Genomic DNA, 17,239 nt, shown 5'->3' with positions numbered 1-17,239 from the left:
CCCGTCACTGCCTCTGTACACTCCTTCTTCTCGGAAATCCGAAGTGTCTTTGAGGAACCTGCCCGAGCCTCTTCTGCTGAGACTGCCCTGTTGAACCTGGTCCAGGGTAATTCTTCCGTTGGCGAGTATGCCGTACAATTCCGTACTCTTGCTTCAGAATTGCCCTGGAATAATGAGGCCCTCTGCGCGACCTTTAAAAAAGGCCTATCCAGCAACATTAAAGATGTTCTGGCCGCACGAGAAATTCCTGCTAATCTACATGAACTTATTCACCTAGCCACTCGCATTGACATGCGTTTTTCCGAAAGGCGTCAGGAGCTCCGCCAAGATATGGACTCTGTTCGCACGAGGCGTTTCTTCTCCTCGGCTCCTCTCTCCTCTGGTCCCCTGCAATCTGTTCCTGTGCCTCCCGCCGTGGAGGCTATGCAGGTCGACCGGTCTCGCCTGACACCTCAAGAGAGGACACGACGCCGCATGGAGAACCTCTGCCTGTACTGTGCTAGTACCGAACACTTCCTGAGGGATTGTCCTATCCGTCCTCCCCGCCTGGAAAGACGTACGCTGACTCCGCACAAAGGTGAGACAGTCCTTGATGTCTACTCTGCTTCTCCACGTCTTACTGTGCCTGTGCGGATGTCTGCCTCTGCCTTCTCCTTCTCTACCGTGGCCTTCTTGGACTCTGGATCTGCAGGAAATTTTATTTTGGCCTCTCTCGTCAACAGGTTCAACATTCCAGTTACCAGTCTCGCCAGACCCCTTTACATCAATTGTGTAAACAATGAAAGATTGGACTGTACCATACGCTTCCGCACGGAGCCCCTTCTAATGAGCATCGGATCTCATCACGAGAGGATTGAACTTTTGGTCCTCCCCAATTGCACCTCGGAAATTCTCCTTGGACTTCCCTGGCTTCAACTTCATTCCCCAACCCTGGATTGGTCCACTGGGGAGATCAAGAGTTGGGGGCCCTCTTGTTCCAAGGACTGTCTAAGACCGGTTCCCAGTAACCCTTGCCGTGACTCTGTGGTTCCCTCAGTAACCGGTCTCCCTAAGGCCTATATGGACTTCGCGGATGTTTTCTGCAAAAAACAAGCTGAGACTCTACCTCCTCACAGGCCTTATGATTGCCCTATCGACCTCCTCCCAGGTACTACTCCACCCCGGGGCAGAATTTATCCTCTCTCTGCCCCAGAGACTCTTGCCATGTCTGAGTATGTCCAGGAAAATTTAAAAAAGGGCTTTATCCGTAAATCCTCCTCTCCTGCCGGAGCTGGATTTTTCTTTGTGTCCAAAAAAGATGGCTCCCTACGTCCTTGCATTGACTACCGCGGTCTTAATAAAATCACGGTTAAGAACCGCTACCCCCTACCCCTCATCTCTGAACTCTTTGATCGCCTCCAAGGTGCCCACATCTTTACTAAATTGGACTTAAGAGGCGCCTATAACCTCATCCGCATCAGAGAGGGGGATGAGTGGAAAACGGCGTTTAACACCAGAGATGGACACTTTGAGTATCTGGTCATGCCCTTTGGCCTGTGCAACGCCCCTGCTGTCTTCCAAGACTTTGTCAATGAAATTTTTCGTGATCTGCTATACTCCTGTGTTGTTGTATATCTGGACGATATCCTAATTTTTTCTGCCAATCTAGAAGAACACCGCCAGCATGTCCGTATGGTTCTTCAGAGACTTCGTGACAATCAACTCTATGCCAAAATTGAGAAATGTCTGTTTGAATGCCAATCTCTTCCTTTTCTAGGATATTTGGTCTCTGGCCAGGGACTACAAATGGATCCAGACAAACTCTCTGCCGTCTTAGATTGGCCACGCCCCTCCGGACTCCGTGCTATCCAACGCTTTTTGGGGTTCGCCAATTATTACAGGCAATTTATTCCACATTTTTCTACCGTTGTGGCTCCTATCGTGGCTTTAACCAAAAAAAATGCCGATCCCAAGTCGTGGCCTCCTCAAGCGGAAGACGCCTTTAAACGACTCAAGTCTGCCTTTTCTTCGGCTCCCGTGCTCTCCAGACCTGACCCTTCCAAACCCTTCCTATTGGAGGTTGATGCCTCCTCATTGGGAGCTGGAGCTGTTCTTTTACAAAAAAATTCTTCCGGGCATGCTGTCACTTGTGGTTTTTTTTCTAGGACCTTCTCTCCGGCGGAGAGGAACTACTCCATCGGGGATCGAGAGCTTCTAGCCATTAAATTAGCACTTGAGGAATGGAGGCATCTGCTGGAGGGATCAAGATTTCCAGTTATTATTTACACCGACCACAAGAACCTCTCCTACCTCCAGTCTGCCCAACGGCTGAATCCTCGCCAGGCCCGGTGGTCTCTGTTCTTTGCCCGATTTAATTTTGAGATTCACTTTCGTCCTGCCGATAAGAACATTAGGGCCGATGCTCTCTCTCGTTCCTCGGATGCCTCAGAAGTTGAACTCTCTCCGCAACACATCATTCCACCTGACTGCCTGATCTCCACTTCTCCAGCCTCCATCAGGCAAACTCCTCCAGGAAAGACCTTTGTTTCTCCACGCCAACGCCTCGGAATCCTCAAATGGGGTCACTCCTCCCATCTCGCTGGTCATGTGGGCATCAAGAAATCTGTGCAACTCATCTCCCGCTTCTATTGGTGGCCGACTCTGGAGACGGATGTTGTGGACTTTGTGCGAGCCTGCACTATCTGTGCCCGGGATAAGACTCCTCGCCAGAAGCCCGCTGGTTTTCTTCATCCCCTGCCTGTCCCCGAACAGCCTTGGTCTCTGATTGGTATGGATTTTATTACTGATTTACCCCCTTCCCGTGGCAACACTGTTATTTGGGTGGTCGTTGATCGATTCTCCAAAATGGCACATTTCATCCCTCTTCCTGGTCTTCCTTCAGCGCCTCAGTTGGCTAAACAATTTTTTTGTACACATTTTTCGTCTTCACGGATTGCCTACGCAGATCGTCTCGGATAGAGGCGTCCAATTCGTGTCTAAATTCTGGAGGGCTCTCTGTAAACAACTCAAGATTAAATTAAATTTTTCTTCTGCATATCATCCCCAGTCCAATGGACAAGTAGAAAGAATTAACCAAGTCTTGGGTGATTATTTGCGACATTTTGTTTCCTCCCGCCAGGATGACTGGGCAGATCTCCTTCCATGGGCCGAATTCTCGTATAACTTCAGAGTCTCTGAATCTTCCTCCAAATCCCCATTTTTCGTGGTGTACGGCCGTCACCCTCTTCCCCCCCTCCCTACCCCCTTGCCCTCTGGTCTGCCCGCTGTGGATGAAATTTCTCGTGACCTTTCCATTATATGGAGAGAGACCCAAAATTCTCTCCTACAGGCTTCATCACGCATGAAGAGGTTCGCGGATAAGAAAAGAAGAGCTCCTCCCGTTTTTTCCCCTGGAGACAAGGTATGGCTCTCCGCTAAATATGTCCGCTTCCGTGTCCCTAGCTACAAGTTGGGACCACGCTATCTTGGTCCTTTCAAAATTTTGTGTCAAATTAATCCTGTCTCTTACAAACTTCTTCTTCCTCCTTCTCTTCGTATCCCTAATGCCTTTCACGTCTCTCTTCTTAAACCACTCATCCTCAACCGTTTTTCTCCCAAATCTGTTCCTCCCACTCCTGTTTCCGGCTCCTCGGACATCTTCTCTGTCAAAGAGATCTTAGCCTCTAAAAAGGTCAGAGGGAAAACTTTTTTTCTAGTGGACTGGGAGGGTTGTGGTCCTGAAGAGAGATCCTGGGAACCTGAGGACAACATCCTAGATAAAAGTCTGCTCCTCAGGTTCTCAGGCCCTAAAAAGAGGGGGAGACCCAAGGGGGGGGGTACTGTTACGCCGAGCGCTCCGGGTCCCCGCTCCTCCCCGGAGCGCTCGCTACACTCTCTCCGCTGCAGCGCTCCGGTCAGATCCACTGACCCGGGGCGCTGCGATTCTGCTTCCAGCCGGGATGCGATTCGCGGTGCGGGTAGCGCCCGCTCGCGATGCGCACCCCGGCTCCCGTACCTGACTCGCTCTCCCTCGGTCCTGTCCCGGCGCGCGCGGCCCCGCTCGCTAGGGCGCGCGCGCGCCGGGTCTTTGCGATTTAAAGGGCCACTGCGCCGCTGATTGGCGCAGTGATTCCAATTAGTGTCTTCACCTGTGCACTTCCCTATATCACCTCACTTCCCCTGCACTTCCCTGCCGGATCTTGTTGCCATTGTGCCAGTGAAAGCGTTCCTTGTATGTTCCTAGCCTGTGTTCCAGACCTCCTGCCGTTGCCCCTGACTACGATCCTTGCTGCCTGCCCCGACCTTCTGCTACGTCCGACCTTGCTTCTGTCTACTCCCTTGTACCGCGCCTATCTTCAGCAGCCAGAGAGGTTGAGCCGTTGCTAGTGGATACGACCTGGTCACTACCGCCGCAGCAAGACCATCCCGCTTTGCGGCGGGCTCTGGTGAAAACCAGTAGTGACTTAGAACCGATCCACTAGCACGGTCCACGCCAATCCCTCTCTGGCACAGAGGATCCACTACCCGCCAGCCGGCATCGTGACAATGTGGTGCTAAAATGCTGGATCTTTTAAAATCACTTATAGCTCTGAATATCCACTTTATTGTTTAATTAAAAGTTACGTTTTAATCAAGTGAGGGATAAAAAGTGGACTTTTTGCTCAGTCCTTTTGGGCTGAGTTGAGGTACAAAATAAACACATGTTTTGTCCACCCCTCACTAGGGTCATTGATCCTTGTGATCATCAATTTTGAGTTATTCAGTATATAAGATGACTCCCAGCAGTATTTGCTTGCAGATTCACATGGTGGTTTTGAGAGTGGAGTGCTTCTGTCATTTTTCTAGCGTCCTTTCAGCTTTGAGCTTTGTGCTTCATAGTACTACCTTAGACCCAACTGCTTTTTTCAAAGCACATATCTTTGTTTTTTTGTCTAGGTTAGTGTAGATTAGTGTTAGATTTCAGTGATTAACAAGGCGATAACACAGTGATAACTCCCTGAGTAAAGATTATTGTCACGATTCGGCTGGCTGGAGGTGGATCCCCTGTGCAAGAGAGGGATTGGCGTGGACCGTGTTGGTGGACCGGTTCTAAGTTGCTACTGGTATTCACCAGAGCCCGCCGCAAAGCGGGATGGTCTTGCAGCGGCGGTAGCAACCAGGTCGTTTCCACCAGCAACGGCTCAACCTCTCTGACTGCTGAAGATAGGCGCGGTACAAGGAAGTAGACAAGAGCAAGGTCGGACGTAGCAGAAGGTCAGGGCAGGCAGCAAGGATCGTAGTCAGGGGCAACGGCAGGAGGTCTGGAACAAAGGCTAGGAACACACAAGGGAACGCTTTCACGGGCACATTGGCAACAAGATCCGGCGAGGGAGTGCAGGGGAAGTGCACAGGTGATAACACTGATTAGGCCTGCTGCGCCAATCAGTGGCGCAGTGGCCCTTTAAATTGCAGAGACCCGGCGCGCGTGCCCTAAGGAGCGGGGCCGCGCGCGCCGGGAAAAGACTGACGGGGAACGGGTCAGGCACGGGAGCCGGGACGCGCATCGCGAGCGGGCGCCTCCCGCGTCGCGAATTGCATCCCGGCTGGGAGAGATATTGCAGCGCACCCGGTCAGCAGGTCTGACCGAGGCGTTGCGAATGAGAGGATGCTGCGAGCGCTCCGGGGAGGAGCGGGGACCCGGAGCGCTCGGCGTAACAGTACCCCCCCCCCTTGGGTCTCCCCCTCTTCTTAGAGCCTGAGAACCTGAGGATAAGACTTTTGTCTAGGATGTTGTCCTCAGGTTCCTAAGATCTCTCCTCTGGGCCACAGTTCTCCCAATCCACCAAAAAGAATTTTTTACCTTTGACAATCTTGGAGGCTAGAATCTCCTTCACAGAGAAGACGTCAGACGAACTGGAAACAGGAGTAGGAGAAACAACTTTGGGAGAAAAGCGGTTAAGGATGAGTTGTTTAAGGAGAGAAACTTGGAAGGCATTGGGAATACGGAGAGAAGGAGGAAGAAGGAGTTTGTAAGAGACAGGGTTAATCTGGCACAAAATTTTAAAAGGACCAAGATAGCGTGGTCCCAGTTTGTAACTGGGGACACGAAAGCGGACATACTTAGCGGAGAGCCATACCTTGTCTCCGGGAGCAAAAATGGGCGGAGTTCTTCTGTTTTTATCAGCAAATTTTTTCATCCGGGATGAAGCCTGTAAAAGAGAATTTTGGGTCTCTTTCCATATGGTGGAAAGATCACGAGTCACTTCATCCACAGCGGGCAAACCAGAGGGCAGGGGAGTAGGGAGGGGAGGAAGAGGGTGACGGCCATACACCACGAAAAATGGGGATTTAGCAGAAGATTCGGAGACTCTGAAGTTGTATGAGAATTCGGCCCATGGTAGAAGATCTGTCCAGTCATCCTGGCGGGAGGAAACAAAATGCCGTAAATAGTCACCCAGGACCTGATTAATTCTTTCTACTTGCCCATTGGATTGGGGATGATAAGAAGAAGAGAAGTTTAATTGATCTTGAGCGGTTTACAGAGGGCCCTCCAGAATTTAGACACGAATTGGACGCCTCTATCCGAGACGATATGCGTGGGCAAACCGTGAAGTCGAAAAATGTGTATAAAAAATTGCTTTGCCAACTGAGGCGCTGAAGGAAGGCCAGGAAGAGGAATAAAATGTGCCATCTTGGAGAATCGATCAACGACCACCCAAACAACGGTGTTGCCACTGGATGAGGGCAAGTCCGTAATAAAGTCCATACCAATCTGTGACCAAGGCTGTTCAGGAACAGGCAGAGGATGAAGGAGACCAGCAGGCTTCTGGCGAGGAGTCTTATCCTGGGCACAGACAGTACAGGCCCGCACAAAATCAACAACATCAGTCTCCAGAGTCGGCCACCAATAAAATCGAGAGATGAGTTGAAAGGATTTTTTGATGCTCGCATGGCCTGCGAGGTGGGAGGAGTGTCCCCACTTGAGAATCCCGAGACGCTGGCGTGGAGAAACGAAGGTCTTCCCTGGAGGAGTTTGCCTGATGGAAGCTGGAGAAGTGGAGATCAGACAGTCCGGAGGAATGAGGTGTTGCGGAGAGGCTTCTACTTCAGAGGAATCAGAAGAACGAGAGAGGGCATCGGCCCTAATGTTCTTTTCAGCAGGGCGAAAATGGATTTCAAAGTTAAAACGGGCAAAGAACAACGACCACCTAGCCTGGCGAGGGTTCAGTCGTTGGGCAGACTGGAGATAGGAGAGATTCTTGTGGTCAGTGTATATAGTAACTGGATATTTTGATCCCTCCAGCAGGTGCCTCCATTCCTCAAGCGCCAATTTAATGGCCAGTAGTTCTCGATCACCAATGGAATAGTTTTTCTCCGCCGGAGAGAAGGTCCTAGAAAAAAAAAACACAAGTAACAGCATGCTCGGAAGAATTTTTTTGTAGAAGAACTGCTCCAGCTCCCACTGAGGAGGCATCTACCTCCAATAGGAAGGGTTTAGATGGGTCAGGTCTGGAGAGCACGGGAGCAGAAGAAAAGGCAGACTTGAGATGTTTAAATGCGTCTTCCGCTTGGGGAGACCAGGACTTAGGATTGGCATTTTTCTTGGTTAGAGCCACGATAGGGGCCACAATAGTGGAGAAGTGTGGAATGAATTGTCTGTAATAATTGGCAAACCCCAAAAAAAGTTGGATAGCACGGAGTCCGGAGGGGCGTGGCCAAACAAAGACACGGCAGATAGTTTATCTGGGTCCATTTGTAGTCCCTGGCCAGAGACCAAGTATCCTAGGAAAGGAAGGGATTGACATTCAAAAAGACATTTTTCCATTTTGGCATAAAGTTGATTGTCCCGAAGTCTCTGAAGAACCATGCGGACATGCTGACGGTGTTCTTCTAAGTTGGCAGAAAAAATCAGAATATCGTCCAGGAAAACCACAACACAGGTATATAGGAGATCACGAAAAATTTCATTAACAAAGTATTGGAAGACGGCAGGGGCGTTGCACAGGCCAAAGGGCATGACCAGATACTCAAAGTGTCCATCTCTGGTGTTAAATGCAGTCTTCCATTCGTCCCCCTCCCTGATGCGGATGAGATTATAAGCACCTCTTAAGTCCAGCTTGGTAAAGATGTGGGCGCCTTGTAGACGATCAAAGAGTTCCGAGATAAGGGGTAAGGGGTAGTGTTTTTTTACCGTGATTTTATTAAGTCCGCGGTAATCAATGCAAGGGCGTAGGGAGCCATCTTTTTTGGACACAAAAAAAAATCCAGCTCCGGCAGGAGAGGAGGACTTGCGGATAAACCCCTTTTTTAAATTCTCCTGGATGTACTCCGACATGGCTTGGGTTTCTGGAGCAGACAGAGGATAGATTCTGCCCCGGGGTGGAGTAGTACCCGGGAGGAGGTCAATAGGACAGTCATAAGGCCTGTGATGAGGCAAAGTCTCTGCTTGTTTTTTGCAAAAAACATCAGCATAGTCCAGATAGGCCTTAGGAAGACCAGATACCGGGGGAACCACAGGGTCACGACTGTGAGTACTGGGAACCGGTTTAAGACAGTCCTTGTGACAAGAAGTACCCCAGTTCTTGATTTCTCCTGTGGACCAATCAAGGGTTGGGGAATGGCGTTGAAGCCACGGTAATCCAAGAAGAATTTCTGAAGTGCAGTTAGAGAGGACCAAAAATTAAATTTTTTCGTGAGGGGGTCCGATGCACATTAGGAGAGGTTCCGTGCGGTAACGCACGGTACAGTCCAATCTTTCATTGTTAACAGAATTGATGTAGAGGGGTCTGGCGAGACTGGTCACCGGGATGTTGAACCTGTTGATGAGAGAGGCAGAAATAAAATTTCCTGCAGATCCGGAATCCAAGAAGGCCATAGCAGAGAAGGAGAAGGTAGAAGAAGATATCCGCACAGGCACAGTAAGGCATGGAGAAGCAGAGTTCACATCAAGAGCTGTCTCACCTTTGTGCGGAGTCAGCGTACGTCTTTCCTGGCGGGGAGGACGGATAGGACAATCCTTCAAGAAATGTTTGGTACCGGCACAGTACAGGCAAAGATTCTCCATGCGGCGTCGTGTCCTCTCTTGAGGTGTCAAGCGAGACCGGTCAACTTGCATAGCCTCCACGGCGGGAGGCACAGAAACGGATTGCAGAGGACCAGAGGAGAGAGGAGCCGGGGAGAGAAACCGCCTCGTGCGAACAAAGTCCTTATCCTGGCGCAGCTTCTGACGCCTTTTCGGAAAAACGCATGTCAATGCGGGTGGCAAGATGAATAAGTTCATGCAGGTTAGCAGGAATTTCTCGTGCGGCCAGCACATCTTTGATGTTACTGGATAGGCCTTTTTTAAAGGTCGCGCAGAGGGCCTCGTTATTCCAGGATAACTCGGAGGCAAGAGTACGGAATTGGATGGCGTACTCGCCAACAGAAGAATTACCCTGGACCAGGTTCAGCAGGGCAGTCTCAGCAGAAGAGGCTCGGGCAAGTTCCTCAAAGACACTTCGAATCTCCGTGAAGAAGGAGTGTACAGAGGCAGTGACAGGGTCATTACGGTCCCAGAGCGGTGTGGCCCATGACAGAGCTTTCCCAGACAGAAGGCTGACTACGAAAGCCACCTTAGACCTTTCAGTGGGAAATTGGTCCGACATCATCTCCAAGTGCAGGGAACATTGCGAAAGGAAACCACGGCAAAACTTAGAGTCCCCATCAAATTTATCCGGCAAGGATAATCGAAGGCTGGAAGCGGCCACTCGGTGCGGAGGAGGTGCAGGAGCTGGCGGAGGAGAAGCTTGCTGGAGCTGTGATAATAGCTGCTGTAGCCTCACGGTCAGTTGAGATAGCTGGTGGCCTTGTTGCGCTATCTGTTGCGACTGCTGGGCGACCACTGTGGTGAGGTCGGCGACAAATGGCAGCGGGACTTCAGCGGGATCCATGGCCGGATCTACTGTCACGATTCGGCTGGCTGGAGGTGGATCCTCTGTGCAAGAGAGGGATTGGCGTGGACCGTGTTGGTGGACCGGTTCTAAGTTGCTACTGGTATTCACCAGAGCCCGCCGCAAAGCGGGATGGTCTTGCAGCGGCGGTAGCAACCAGGTCGTATCCATCAGCAACGGCTCAACCTCTCTGACTGCTGAAGATAGGCGCGGTACAAGGGAGTAGACAAGAGCAAGGTCGGACGTAGCAGAAGGTCAGGGCAGGCAGCAAGGATCGTAGTCAGGGGCAACGGCAGGAGGTCTGGAACACAGGCTAGGAACACACAAGGGAACGCTTTCACTGGCACAATGGCAACAAGATCCGTCGAGGGAGTGCAGGGGAAGTGAGGTATAAGTAGGGAGTGCACAGGTGATAACACTGATTAGGCCTGCTGCGCCAATCAGTGGCGCAGTGGCCCTTTAAATTGCAGAGACCCGGCGCGCGCGCGCCCTAAGGAGCGGGGCCGCGCGTGCCGGGACAAGACTGACGGGGAACAGGTCAGGTACAGGAGCCAAGACGCGCATCGCGAGCGGGCGCCTCCCGCGTCGCGAATCGCATCCCGGCTGGGAGAGATATTGCAGCGCACCCGGTCAGCAGGTCTGACCGGGACATTGCGAATGAGAGGATGCTGCGAGCGCTCCAGGGAGGAGCGGGGACCCGGAGCGTTCGGCGTAACAATTATGTAGTAAATGTGACCTGCAGTCCTATGTAACACCACCGATAACGCAGTGATAACTCTCTGAGTACAGATAATGGAGTTGATGTGACCTGCAGTCCTATGTAACACCACCGATAACACAGTGATAACTCTCTGAGTACAGATAATGGAGTAGATGTGACCTGCAGTCCTATGTAACACCACCGCTAACACAGTGATAACTCTCTGAGTACAGATAATGGAGTTGATGTGACCTCCAGTCCTATGTAACACCACCGATAACACAGTGATAACTCTCTGAGTACAGATAATGGAGTAGATGTGACCTGCAGTCCTATGTAACACCACAGATAACACAGTGATAACTCTCTGAGTACAGATAATGGAGTTGATGTGACCTGCAGTCCTATGTAACACCACCGCTAACACAGTGATAACTCTCTGAGTACAGATAATGTAGTTGATGAGACCTGCAGTCCTATGTAACACCACCGATAACACAGTGATAACTCTCTGAGTACAGATAATGGAGTTGATGTGACCTCCAGTCCTATGTAACACCACAGATAACACAGTGATAACTCTCTGAGTAAAGATGATGTAGTTGATGTGACCTGCAGTCCTATGTAACACCACAGATAACACAGTGATAACTCTCTGAGTACAGATAATGTAGTAGGTGTGACCTCCAGTCCTATCTAACACCACAGATAACACAGTGATAACTCTCTGAGTACAGATAATGTAGTAGATGTGACCTGCAGTCCTATGTAACACCACAGATAACACAGTGATAACTCTCTGAGTACAGATAATGTAGTAGATGTGACCTGCAGTCCTATGTAACACCACAGATAACACAGTGATAACTCTCTGAGTACAGATAATGGAGTTGATGTGACCTCCAGTCCTATCTAACACCACAGATAACACAGTGATAACTCTCTGAGTACAGATGATGTAGTTGGTGTGACCTGCAGTCCTATGTAACACCACCGATAACACGGTGATAACTCTCTGAGTACAGATAATGGAGTTGATGTGACCTCCAGTCCTATGTAACACCACAGATAACACAGTGATAACTCTCTGAGTAAAGATGATGTAGTTGATGTGACCTGCAGTCCTATGTAACACCACAGATAACACAGTGATAACTCTCTGAGTACAGATAATGTATAGATGTGACCTGCAGACCTATGTAACACCACAGATAACACAGTGATAACTCTCTGAGTACAGATAATGGAGTTGATGTGACCTGCAGTCCTATGTAACACCACCGCTAACACAGTGATAACTCTCTGAGTACAGATAATGTAGTTGATGAGACCTGCAGTCCTATGTAACACCACCGATAACACAGTGATAACTCTCTGAGTACAGATAATGGAGTTGATGTGACCTCCAGTCCTATGTAACACCACAGATAACACAGTGATAACTCTCTGAGTAAAGATGATGTAGTTGATGTGACCTGCAGTCCTATGTAACACCACAGATAACACAGTGATAACTCTCTGAGTACAGATAATGTAGTAGGTGTGACCTCCAGTCCTATCTAACACCACAGATAACACAGTGATAACTCTCTGAGTACAGATAATGTAGTAGATGTGACCTGCAGTCCTATGTAACACCACAGATAACACAGTGATAACTCTCTGAGTACACATAATGGAGTTGATGTGACCTCCAGTCCTATCTAACACCACAGATAACACAGTGATAACTCTCTGAGTACAGATGATGTAGTTGGTGTGACCTGCAGTCCTATGTAACACCACCGATAACACGGTGATAACTCTCTGAGTACAGATAATGGAGTTGATGTGACCTCCAGTCCTATGTAACACCACAGATAACACAGTGATAACTCTCTGAGTAAAGATGATGTAGTTGATGTGACCTGCAGTCCTATGTAACACCACAGATAACACAGTGATAACTCTCTGAGTACAGATAATGTATAGATGTGACCTGCAGACCTATGTAACACCACAGATAACACAGTGATAACTCTCTGAGTACAGATAATGGAGTTGATGTGACCTCCAGTCCTATCTAACACCACAGATAACACAGTGATAACTCTCTGAGTACAGATAATGGAGTTGATGTGACCTGCAGTCCAATGTAACACCACAGATAACACAGTGATAACTCTCTGAGTACAGATGATGTAGTTGATGTGACCTGCAGTCCTATCTAACACCACAGATAACACAGTGATAACTATCTGAGTACAGATAATGTAGTAGATCTGACCTGCAGTCCTATGTAACACCACAGATAACACAGTGATAACTCTCTGAGTACAGATGATGTAGTTGATGTGACCTCCAGTCCTATGTAACACCACAGATAACACAGTGATAACTCTCTGAGTGCAGATAATGTAGTAGATGTGACCTGCAGTCCTATGTAACACCACAGATAACACAGTGATAACTATGAGTACAGATAATGTAGTAGATGTGACCTGCAGTCCTATGTAACACCACATATAACACAGTGATAACTCTCTGAGTACAGATGATGTAGTTGATGTGACCTGCATTCCTATCTAACACAACAGATAACACAGTGATAACTCTCTGAGTACAGATAATGTAGTAGATGTGACCTGCAGTCCTATGTAACACCACAGATAACACAGTGATAACTCTCTGAGTACAGATAATGGAGTTGATGTGACCTGCAGTCCTATGTAACACCACAGATAACACAGTGATAACTCTCTGAGTACAGATAATGTAGTAGATGTGACCTGCAGTCCTATGTAACACCATTGATAACAGTGATAACTCTCTCATTACAGATAATGGAGTAGATGTGACCTGCAGTCCTATGTAACACCACAGATAACACAGTGATAACTCTCTGAGTACTGATAATGTAGTTGATGAGACCTGCAGTCCTATGTAACACCAAAGATAACACAGTGATAACTCTCTGAGTACAGATAATGTAGTTGATGAGACCTGCAGTCCTATGTAACACCACAGATAACACAGTGATAACTCTCTGAGTACAGATGATGTAGTTGGTGTGACCTGCAATCCTATGTAACACCACCGATAACACAGTGATAACTCTCTAAGTACAGATAATGGAGTAGATGTGACCTGCAGTCCTATGTAACACCACAGATAACACAATGATAACTCTCTGAGTACAGATGATGTAGTTGATGTGACCTGCAGTCCTATGTAACACCACCGATAACACAGTGATAACTCTCTGAGTACAGATAATGGAGTTGATGTGACCTGCAGTCCTATGTAACACCACCGATAACACAGTGATAACTCTCTGAGTACAGATGATGTAGTTGATGTGACCTGCAGTCCTATGTAACACCACAGATAACAGTGCTTTGGAGAGAAAATTTTGCTTGGGGGGGCATGTCGCATTTAGGAAGCCCTTGAGAAACGTTACAAGGGGTACAGTGAGCCTTAATACCCCACAGGGGTCTGACAGATCTTTGGAACAGTGGGCTGTGCAAATAAAAAAATTACATTTTTCATTTTCACAGATCACTTTTACCTGTCAGACACCAGTGGGTGCAAATTCTCACTGCACCCCTCATTACATTCCATGAGGGTTCTAGTTTCCAAAATGGGGTAACATGTGTGTGTGTGTTTTTTTTTTTTTTGCTTTTGTCAGAACTGCTGTAACAATCAGCCCCCCCCCCCCCCCCCCTGTGCAAATCACCTCAAATGTACATGGTGCACTCTTCCTTCTGGGCCTTGTTGTGCGCCCCCAGAGAACTTTGCGTCCACATATGGGGTATCTCCGTACTCAGGAGAAATTGCGTTACAATTTTTGGGGGGCATTTTTCCCTTTTACCTCTTGTGAAAATGAAATGTAGAGGACAACACCAGCAAGTTAGTGTAAAATATTGAATTTTTTACACTAACATGCTGGTGTACACCCCAACTTGACCTTTTCATAAGGGGTTAAAGAAGAAAAAGCCCCCCAATATTTGTTATGCAAATTCTGCAGAGTACGGTGATACCCCATATGTGGCCCTAAACTGTTGCCTTGAAATACGACAGGGCTCCAAAGTGAGAGCGCCATACGAATTTGAGGCCTAGATTGAGGATTTGCATAGGGGTGGACATAGGGGTATTCTACGCCAGTGATTCCCAAACAGGGTGCCTCCAGCTGTTGCAAAACTACCAGCATGCCTGGACAGTCAGTGGCTGTCTGGTAATACTGGGAGTAGTTGTTTTGCAACAGCTGGAGGCTCCATTTAGGAAACAGTGCCGTACCAGACGTTTTTCATTTTTATTGGGGAGGGGGGCTGTGTAGGGGTATGTGTATACGTAGGGTTTTTTACGTTTTATTTTATGTTAGTGTAGTGTAGTGTTGTGTTTTTAGGGTAAAGTCACACGGGCGGGGGATCAAAGTAGTTTACCGCTGAGAGTTTGAGCTGCGGCAGAAAATTTGCGGCATATCAAACTTGCAGCTAGAAACACACTCTAAGCCCCCTGCCCATGTGAGTGTACCCTGTACATTCACATTGGGAGAGAGGGGGGGGGGGGGGGGATGCAGGGAGTTGCATGCTGGGAGTTGTAGTTTTGCAACAGCTGGAGGCACACTGGTTGCAAAACACTGAGAGTTTGTTACCTAACTAAGTGTTACACAACCAATGTGCCTCCAGCTGTTGCAAAACTACAACTCCCAGCATGCATGGTCTGTCAGTGCATGCTGGGAGTTATAGTTTTGCCACAGCTGGAGGCACATGGGTTGGGAAACACTAAGTTAGGAAACAGACAATGTTTCCTAACCAGTGTGCCTCCAGATGCTGCAAAACTACAACTGTCCAGGCAGATGCTGTCCAGGCATGATGAGAGTTGTATTTCGGCAACAACTGAAGTGCCAGTTGTTGCCGAACTACAATGCCCAGCATTCTTGGACAGTGAGCAGGCTGAGAATTGTAGTTTTGCAGCATCTGGACGGCCACAGTTTAGAGACCCCTGTATAGTGGTCTGAAAACTGTGGCCCTGCAGATGTTGCAAAACTACAACTCCCAGCATGGCCAGACTGTCCAGGCAACAGACGTGTTTCCCAACCAGTGTGCCTCCAGCTGTACAGGCATGTTGGGAGTTGTAGTTTTGCAACAGCTGGAGACACACTGTTTGGGAAACACCGCTATATGATCTTATATCATGACTAGATTAAAAGTTATGATTCATAACTTTTAATCTAGTCTAAAATGCAGTTAAATATAATTAACTAACAGTGGTGAAAATACACAAATCAGAACTCTCTCCTCACTTTCGCTGAAATTACTTCCCACCATCTTCACTTCGCTTAGCTTATTCGCGATCGCGATCTCACTGGCAAGCATCCAGGAAACGATCTCTGTTATCGCGTGATGTAATAGCGCGCATGTGCGTGAGCGACGGAATTTTCGCAATCAGTTATTTTCGCTATTATTTTTGCAATTGCCGAAAATTCGCAATGTTTAAAAATCAACTCGAATATAACGAATATTCGAAATTCACGAATATATGGTGAATATTCGTCCATATATTCATGAAATATCGCAAATTCGAATATGGCCTATGCCGCTCAACACTAATTAAGATATGAAACTTGGGTGCTGGACAGGGAGACAGCTACCGGGGAATCCAGGTTTAGGCCGTTATCTTCCTCCTTCCCGCTCCATCATGCGGTTCTCACTCTCTTGGCTTGTCAGTGCTGATGCCGCCAAAGAAACGGAGCACTGCAACCCACGTAAGCCTTGCCTGGTGTTCCTGGAGAGCCCACTGGAAAGGCTAGTGCATGAGTATGGGCCCGCCCAACCCCGAGAAGAGACCAAGTGCACCTCCACCAAACCTCTGGACCCCAGGGCCTCCCACCTCCTGGGTCTCTCTACAGTTCGATCAGGCCATAGAGTTGAACTTCCCAGCATGTCGGCAGCGCCACTGTGTCTCCAACCACTTCATAGTACAAAGCCATGCTGCCTGGGGTGTAAACCGGAGTGTGACACAGAGCGGCGGAGAGGAAGCCGTGCAAATTCCCCTCTCTATCATTTTCTGCCACTGAGATTGTAGAGACTCAGTCATTCTGCACAACTAGGAGGAGGCCGGAGCAGAACTGCCTGAAGGGGCATTTATACAGTAACATACCCATCCCCCTCCACAATATTTGGACTCCAGAGACAAGTCTAAAGCCCAACCCTCTGCACACACCTAGCGTGATCCAGACACCTCTCTCCAGGCACTGGGCCGGTAACCGTGAAGCTACCGACACTCCGCTGACAAACAGCCCAGGGATGGTCCTGGTGGAGGACACCCCGAAGCATGAATATGGCATACGGTCCACCTGGAGGCAGAGGCAGAGACTCATGAGATACCTCAAATTACGGGGGAAGCTGAAGAGCAATGAAATCCTGGTGAAACAGTGAAAGATGAAAGCCAGACTCTGCCTCCAGTACATTATAGTACATTATAGATATATGATTTAATATAAAAAAAAAAAAAAGATATGAAAGCTGAGCTGTGATTGATTGCTGTGTTCAAATTACTCCAGTTTTTGACCTGTCCGGCGCAGATTGATAAATAATGCAAGCTTCTGTCCTATCGGTTATTGACCAATCTTTTATATATTTAAATTGGCTAGTGATGGTTGAAAAGAAAG

At 48.5% G+C, this 17,239-nt stretch overlaps 1 pseudogene; it reads left to right on the top strand.

Moving 5' to 3' along the window:
• Nucleotides 1–16,300: 16,300 nt before the first annotated feature.
• Nucleotides 16,301–17,006, top strand: LOC130352343 (RAD9, HUS1, RAD1-interacting nuclear orphan protein 1-like; annotated as a pseudogene).
• Nucleotides 17,007–17,239: the final 233 nt, after the last annotated feature.

The sequence above is a fragment of the Hyla sarda genome, chromosome 1 (genome assembly GCF_029499605.1).
Source record: "Hyla sarda isolate aHylSar1 chromosome 1, aHylSar1.hap1, whole genome shotgun sequence".
NCBI classification, from domain to species: domain Eukaryota; kingdom Metazoa; phylum Chordata; class Amphibia; order Anura; family Hylidae; genus Hyla; species Hyla sarda.
The sequence above is the reverse complement of the archived record's forward strand: the minus strand, read 5'-3'. Positions and strand labels throughout refer to the sequence as shown.